This window comes from Microtus ochrogaster, chromosome 24, assembly GCF_000317375.1.
Source record: "Microtus ochrogaster isolate Prairie Vole_2 chromosome 24, MicOch1.0, whole genome shotgun sequence".
In the NCBI taxonomy this organism is placed as follows: domain Eukaryota; kingdom Metazoa; phylum Chordata; class Mammalia; order Rodentia; family Cricetidae; genus Microtus; species Microtus ochrogaster.
Genome location: NC_022024.1, coordinates 31,066,630 through 31,075,031, shown reverse-complemented (window position 1 = coordinate 31,075,031; position 8,402 = coordinate 31,066,630). Strand labels below are relative to the sequence as shown.

At 44.4% G+C, this 8,402-nt stretch overlaps 1 protein-coding gene across 12 annotated transcripts in view; it reads left to right on the top strand.

Annotated features, from left to right (window-relative positions):
* Anks1b (ankyrin repeat and sterile alpha motif domain containing 1B) overlaps positions 1-8,402 on the top strand; it is a 760,073-nt gene that overhangs the window by 495,559 nt on the left and 256,112 nt on the right. The window lies entirely within an intron of this gene.

The following is an 8,402-nucleotide window of genomic DNA, read 5'->3' as shown; positions in this document are numbered from 1 at the left end:
TGTGTGTGTGTGTGTGTGTGTGTGTGTGTGTGTGTGTGTGTGTGTGTGTGTGTTACTCTGAGGTCATTGTCTCTTGATGTTTTGAGATGGTGAACTGAGACATAAGAAGAAGAGCTTCGGGGCTTTTTGCATTATCTAACGAAACCTTCCAAGAAGTTCTGGGGTTTCCATTTTAGGAAACCCTTGTCGGTTTAGCATAGGCATGTGGTGGCAAAATAAGCTTCCAGCCTGATCTCTGCCCCTGTTCACTATTAAAAGCCAGAATTGTCGCGTTTCCATCCCTTAAGCCCATTCTTTTAGCACCTCTGTCGTGTTTCTTTATCTTCGTTCCTTAATTAGGATTCAAACCCCGTGCTCGGAGAGACTGCTTCCGCTCTTGCTAAACAGGCTGCTGTAGTCATTAAAGCGTTATCTCCCGGAGTTGGCGTCCAATCGTATGTTGTCTCTGCTTCATGCATACATACGCTTGGCATAAATTTTCCGTCGACGCTGGCCAGCATATGTTGCCATGTATTCAAGCCCAGAGAGATCAGCTCAGTCCTCGTAAGCGATTCCGATTCTTCCTCACTTCCTTTTTACTCTCATTTTTTTTTTTCTAAATACGAACAGGTGAAGGAATGAAGTAAAAAGGTAGCGGGAAATGATGGTGTGCGTTTGTGCTGTGCTCGCGCGTTGGGAATGTTCCTTTTTAAGATAATACAGTGATAAATCACTCTTCTAGAGGGTTGTTTATCTTCACAGCCTGATGATTGGGAGGGCATTTGCAAAGTGAAATAAAGTCGACAATTTTTACTGCTCCTTCTTAGCTCTCTTCTGCTTGTTCTGTCGCGCTCCATCCCGGAGTCTAGGTTCTACATGTTGCCTGCCATTAATTATTTTAATGAGCATTGTGACCGTTAGCCAATATGTTTTGCTTTTGAAAATGTATCTTTCAAACTACATCTTTGCTGGGACATTTTACAAAGTTGTTCTTGAGTCAAAAAAGCACATGAAGTTAATAGAATCTTGGCTTCTCGCTTGCCGTTAGTAACTCTTAACTTGTTGCTCCCTCACCAAAAACCATCCTTACCAAAAGAAGGCCACTGCCTGAAGCTCTGGTTAGCATTTTTCTTAGTCATTGTAGCAAAGGAACAAGTTGAAGCTGCCTCAGGTTTTGGTTGTGATGGGTAAAGACTTCCGTCTCTGGTTCCTCTGAGGCACTCGCTTGTGAACACGGCCTTTTTCCATACATCAGCCACATCAGTTTCCACATTGAAATAAATGTGTCCTGCTTAACGGTAGAATTTGAAAACTAACCCTATGCCAGACCCTCAGAATACACCTGTTCCCTACTGAAGAGCTGATTAGGAAGTGGCGTGTGGGCCATTCACCTGACTGGTGTCAGCGGTACTTCCCAATGAACAGGATGGCTTCTGGGAAGGCTCTACAGTATCCCTCATGTTGGGTGACAGGGAGGTCCTGATGCTGGAAAGCCCATAGGTTTGCTGCCTGGGCCTAGAGACTAATCACAACCACCTTTGAATTCCGACAAGAAAACAAAAATATGCCTTCATGCCTATGCGGCCTCTTTGGTTTCCCTTTTAGCTGCACTGACTAAATTATGGTCTGATTTAGAGGGGTTCAAGTTTGAAATATTGTTTCAAAGTCTGAAGGCATAGTCAGTGTGCTCAAAGTCCTCCGACCTGTGTGCCTGCCGTCAACACAGCGTATCTTTCTTAAGTAAACTCATTGGGTTTAAATTTCTGTGGCATTTTATATATGGGAAGTTGCCACTCTACAAGGAGAGAATGCAAGTCATTTAACTCAATAGACTTGTTCATTGTGGGCAAAGAAACAAAAAGCCGAAAGCCAAATGAACCTTTAGACACAGAATTAGAACGCGAAACTTCATCGCTCCTTGAGCGGGGCATTTCATTTAAGGAGTTGAGGTTGTTGGGGCTTTTTTTTAGTGTGAGAAGGGCTCCGTGTGCCTTTGAGCTTGCAAAGCTTTTTGAGCAATCTCAAATTCAAAACCCTTTCATCAAAAAAGAGAAGACAACGTTAAGACCTTTGTTTATCTGGACTAATGAAGAGAAGTATGGGGTGGTCCCTTGTGTAGCAGATGGCTCAACTAATACAGTATCGAGTACCAATAAGTTGTTCCCTGACTGATACAGGGTACTACCATAATCCTGATCTAAAGTGAAGGCCTCTAGGGAAGTCCTATCATGGGTCAAGGTAGAGTGGCTGAGTCCCATCCTTGACCACTGCAGAGACTAGGTCCCCTCATAGGTCACTCGCTAGTTGATGGTTTCCCTCCTGGATCTTTGTGGAATGGACCATTGATGGCTGATGTGAGGAGCTGATTTAAAGGGAGCCAGACTGCTCTGGTGGCTCTTTCTCCTCCTGAAGGGAAGACAGACAAACTCCAGCTGGGAGAGGTGCAGAGGTCAACAGGTGGAGGGAGGAGGATAGAGGGCAAGTAGACTTGTTGGCATGGCGATAGCATCAGCATCATTGATGAGACACTCAGTGTAGATGGTAATGCACTTGTTGTTATTCTCAGGAGTATAATAAGCTTGTGTCACCTATTTCTATCAGGATATGAAACTGGCCAGATTTCTGGACTTGAATCATACAAATGTGTACTTGAAACCCTCACCTTTGTAAAGCTCCCGAAGACCTTTTCTTTGCGGTGTATATTAATGTTTTTTTGGAAAATCAAGGTTATCTGAATAAACAAACAAGAGGTTTGGACACAAAGCTACCCAAGGGTTAGGAGGAAGCAAAAGGAGAGAGATCTCACCATTGTTAACACAGAGAAGCGTTTAAGGCAGCAAGCGGTGCCGGTTCTGGAGGCCCAGTGCTGTCTCGGATGAGAGCATGAAATATTGGCCAACAGTTGACCCTCTGAGCTCAGAGACTTCGCATTCAGACACCAGTGTTGACTGATTGGCTCAAGTCCTGGCCGCCATGGGTAGTAACATCACATTCCTACCTTTCTAGTGCCATTTCAGTATGAAAATGTGGATGTGTCCAGAGAGATGGCGGGCGGATTGTTTCCTCTGCAAATGCTAGCTGCATGAACCACCGCTTAGAGTTACTGTCCCTCCAAGGGCTTGTTAAGGGAATTAATGACTAGTTAGTTAGTAGTTCAAAGGTCCATTAATTTTTTTTTCCCCTCTCAGAGGTTTCTCAGTCTTGGCATATGGTCCTAGCCAGTCTGACTAGTATTTCTAACTGCTACCACCAACCTCCACAGCTCTGCATGGGGCAAATTTTAGACAGAAAGGAATATATGTTCCCCATAAAGTGTGTATAGATGACTTATGAAATTAAAAATAATAAGCTAAGGCCCATGTGAATAACTCGATTTCACTTTCTGGACAATAAAAATATACAAAATTATAAAAAAGAACGTTAATTTTTTTTCTTTTTTATCTCTGTGTGTCTACTAAAGGGACTTGGGTACATCCAAATAACTCTAAACACTGTTCCTTCAATTCATTAACTCGTGAATCTCATTGTAGAACCTGCAATTACTATCTTCCCATTGACCTTACCATCATTTACCAAGGGAATCGTTCTAGCCCAGGCTTAGTGTACCCTGCAATACTAATAATGGCAAAGGTTCGTACTGAAAAAAAATATATATATATATATATATATAATTTAGTGCATTCTTAAATCTCCACTCATAATACAGAATTGTTTCTTAAAACGTAATACAGTATTTGGTTTTAGTACCTCTGGGTAAAAGTTAATAAAGTAGCTAAGGCAACAATACCCATATGCATCTTGTGAAAGCCCTTTCTCTTCTCCAGTGGATAGCATCTGGAATTACTTTAGCAGCAGTGAATGGATTAGTTTGTCATTTGCTTCTTGCCTGACTACTTCTGAAACTGTGCTTGCACTTGTGGAGGGCGGTCAGGTTGCTTTGCCAGGTTTCCTCGATGTTAGTGATTGAATTTCTACCTTTCTGGGGAAGTTCTGCGATAATCTAACTCAGCGGTCAGAAGGTTTTTCCAAGGAAACTTGCTAACTGTGCGCCCATTCTTTGGTCACATGACTTGATCGCTTCGCAGGTTGTCGCTGTAAGGCCCCTTGTTTGCAATTGTTAAAAATATAAAGACAGCGACCTCTGAAGGTGAAACCAAGCACAGGATGTTTCAGAGCTGCCGCTTGTGTGGTGAAGCAATGTTGGTCCCATACGCGGAGAGCCAGCCCTGTTCTCCATTCCGTTGTGTGGCTCCTTGTCTCTCTCTGGCACCAACTGCCTTCTATCTAAAGGACTTCCTGTAACATTTTAAACAACGTGAGGCTGCCAGGGGTGAATTCTGCCAGCTCCTGTGCCTCTGGAAGAAATTTTATTTTGCCTTCATTTCTGAAGGATACTTTTGCAGGATGGGTAATTCTGTATCCCCATCAATACGTTTCCAAATTGTTCTGAAACAAATTCAGAAATTCTTTGGTCTTGTAAGTAAGGTTTATTGGGAAATACTGGGATACTGTCCGGCCTGTTGCTAGTATTTCCCACTATTGGGCAGAGGTCCCGAGGGCTTGAACCATGTCTTTGAAATCCCAGAGCTTTCCAGCCTGAATAGTATAGAAACTATCACCAGCTTGATTTGGGAATCTAAGAGTTATATCTGCCAGTCTTTTCAGATGCTTCGTTGTCTGGCCTCGGGTAGGTTCTTTATATGCATGTACTGTTTGTTCAGTATTCTCTCCCCTCCACCCAGCAAACTAACCATGCTAGCCTCCCCTCCGCCCAGCCATCTCTAACCACGCTGGTTAGCTAGTTATCATCAGCCACCCAGTTCTTTCTGAGGCCCCTCCCTCCTGCAAGCGAGGCCACTTGTATCCTATATTTGCTTCCTGTGTCCCAGGCCTCACTGCCCTTGTTGTGCTGTGTCTAACAGCACGAACACCAGCAGCACTCCGCACAGATTTCCCTGGATTGCTGGCTTTTTCAGGCAGGGACGTCAGTGTGATGTCTGTGAGCAGAAATCGGATCCCTTCACACCCGCTAGGCACAGGCCTCCCCCTCCAAGGAGCTGCCCCAGCGTCTCAGATGAGGCACCGGGGTATCAGGTGTCTGACAGTGTCCCAAGTGATGCTCAGGTGCAGCCTCTGTAACCAGTGGGGACCACTGAAAGGGTTTAACCGGAGGAATGGCATGGTCAGAAACAGTAAGAAGGCAAAGCAGACGGCGAGAAGAAGCTGAGTCAGCAACTCTGTGTCACTGCTGTTTCCAGCCATGACTATCGCAGGCACAGAGGCAAAAATAAAATAAATAATAGCAATAAAAAAAAAGAATCAACATTGCCTCTAGCACCGAGGGTATGCCTAAATTCGGAGCCTGTAAATAGAGTCCGTTTTCATAATTACAATCCCACGTATCAAAAGGAGGATAAATTACAGCCAATATTCCTCTGATGCTTTTGATGGTGGCTAAGGCTGATTTTAGGACCCCTCCAAGGCTGGGCTTCTGTCAAATGGAAATTTTACTTAACTGTTTATAGAGAGTAAGACACACCGTGAAGTCAGGTTTCAAAGGGGCCCTCTTTCCTTTCATCTTTATTTTGGAAGCAGGTCACTTTGCTTTGAAGCCTGAATCCACCACGCAGTGTGCGGCCTTAAGTCACTTCCCCTCTCTGGGAACTCAGTTGCTGGTGTCTAAATAGAGGACAATAATATCTGGCCTGCTGCATCCTAGGCTTCCTGCGAGGCTTGAATGGCAGCTTTCTCTTATCCATCTGATTTTCTTCTCCCTGGTTTTATTTTCCTTTTGCCTTTTCTTTCTTACTTCCCCGGATTTCTTTCCCAGAGTCAGGCTGGGAGCTGGTCCATGGGGGCACACACTTTGATATCTAGTTGTGTTTTCCTCTCCCACCCACAAACACAGGTCACATCATCTGGTGTATGAACCCCAGTCTTTAGGAACTGGGACTCAGTGCCTGTCCCCCTTCATCCCCAATTCCAGTCCCTGAACATCTCCCACCCAACCCCCTTTTATTCAGTGTTGATGCTTAGGTACGAAATTGCTGATTGCTTTGCCCTTACCCCCAGCTATGTGGGTGCTGACCCTTGACCCTCAGCGTTGATCTAAAGGCACCCAGATTTTTTTTTCTTGAAACAGGGAACAGAACAGGGCAGTGACTCAGAAACTAGGGGTGCATTCAGACACAAGTCATCATAAATCTAAACCTGTCTGGAATCTGTCCCAAATGTTAGCCTTGATGGCCCATGACAATGGGAACCTCTGCAGCCTCATGGTCCCTTTTCATTGATTTTTTTTACATCGCATACTATAAACCATAGAACCATAGTAATAAAGCTGGTGACATGTTCTTCTCTGTTTTTCTCAAATTTTTTAAAGGGCAGGTAAATTTTTGATTCCGGAAAAGTCTTCTTTTCAAGGCGTTTAGGACGGAATTTGTTATTAAAGAGATGCAGCTCTGTCGCTGGCAAATTGTGACAAACTGCTTCTCTCCCAGGAGACTTGAGAGCCAAACGCCTGCTCCAGAGTACAGAAAATAAGGGGGGGAGGGCCTCCATACATGGAAATACACATATATGCAGACAGCCACTGGTGCGTGTTGGTCTGGTGGAGAAACCCTTTCTGTTCTATTTTAAGAGACAATCTGATATTATCCGGGAAGAACAGGGAAAGCCAGAGATTGCTTTTCCCCAAGAAAAACTGTTAAGAGTTTTGAAACCTCATCTACATGCTAACATGCCAGAGACTGGCAGCAAGTATCGAGTCCGAGAAAATGGGGAAGGTTTACCGCCGCCACCGCCGCAAGTGTGGAGGCGGTTTGCACTAGCCATTATGGAAATAAGTAGAAGCCATGAAAGAGAAGTAATGAGGTCAGAGATGCGGTCGTTTGGGATTCATGTCTGATTTAAAGATATGTAAGGGTTGCCAGGAGTTTAATTTCAGCTATTTTGGTTTTTTTAAAAAAAATGTATTATATTAAACTGCAAAGTGTGGTCTCAAATGCTTTTTGATCTCAGGTTAGCTTGAACCTCAGAAAAGGCTGCAATCTTACCTTACGGACGCTATGTCTGGCGCTCTACCACCACCTGGTGGCAGCATACCTGAAGTACAGGGCAGGTTACTAAATGAAAAACCCAGTTCTTAAATGTAGAAGAACCCAGAGACCTGAAATTATACTGTGCTGGTCTTACACCAATCCCTGTTTCTGACTCCTTGTCATTCATGAGAGTTTTACTTTTGTAGACATGCAAACACCAAATCCAAATACCACGTGACTAAAATGGTCTTTAACAAAATAGAAAAAAATCCTGTGCCGGCATTCCAGTGATTGGATTAATCCAAGTGACACGGCTCCTTGATAAATGCATATATCACCCCCCCCATCAGACACTAGACCTGTTTATAGATGTCTTACAGTGTGAAAAGGGTTTTGGAGGGGAGTTCTTTTAAATCTGTCGCATGTTCGTGATAGAAATGTTAGTGATAGAAAAGAGAGCTTCTGGACTCGGGAGAGGAAAGCCTTCGACACAAGCCATAAAAGAGAGAACTGAGGGCATACAAGCATAAAACTGGTGTCCAGAGCTCTGGTGGGAGCACAGAGTCTTCTCCTGCCTGGGTAGAGGTGGGATCAGAGCCGGTGGGGAGGAGCCCTCTGGACGGGAAAGAGTTTAGCAACCATGGTTAAAAATCACAGGTTCACAAAGCGGAGTGTGTGTGTGTGTGTGTGTGTGTGTGTGTGTGTGTGTGTGTGTGTGTGTGTGTGTGTGTGTGTAATACATAGTAATGAGGCTGGGATGACAATGTTTGTCTGACTGCTGCTTTGTCGGGCATTGTTCTAGGCCCTAGAAACGCCAGTGGGAACACAACCAAACCAACACAGCCAAACTGGGGGATGCACACCTGTACCCCAGCTGCTGGGAGAGTGAGACAGAAGGGTCACATGATCAAAACCAGTCTGGGCAACACAGTAAGACCCTGTCCCAAAACAAACAGTAAAAATGGGGGGCTAGTGAGAGGACTCGGTGGACAAAGGATCTCACCGCCAACCCTGGTGACATGAGTCACACGATAGGAGGGGAGGGATGGCTCCTGGAAGATATCTTCTGACCTTTTTGTACTATGGCACACACCCAAGCATGTGCGTGAGCATGTACACATGCACACATGTGTGCACACACAGAGGTTTTTTTAAAAAATTATTTAAAGTAAAAGGAGAGGCTCAGCATAGAGCTCCTTGATAGAGTGTTTGCCCAGCATATGTGATGCCCTGGGTTCAGTTCCCAGGAATAGAAAAAAAATTACATTGGTGCAGTGTTCTAGAGAGAAAGACAGACAGTCATCACGGAGCATATAGTGTAACATCAGATAGGAAAAAAGTAGGGTGGGAGACACAAATAGATTAGATCTCTTTTTTTTTTTT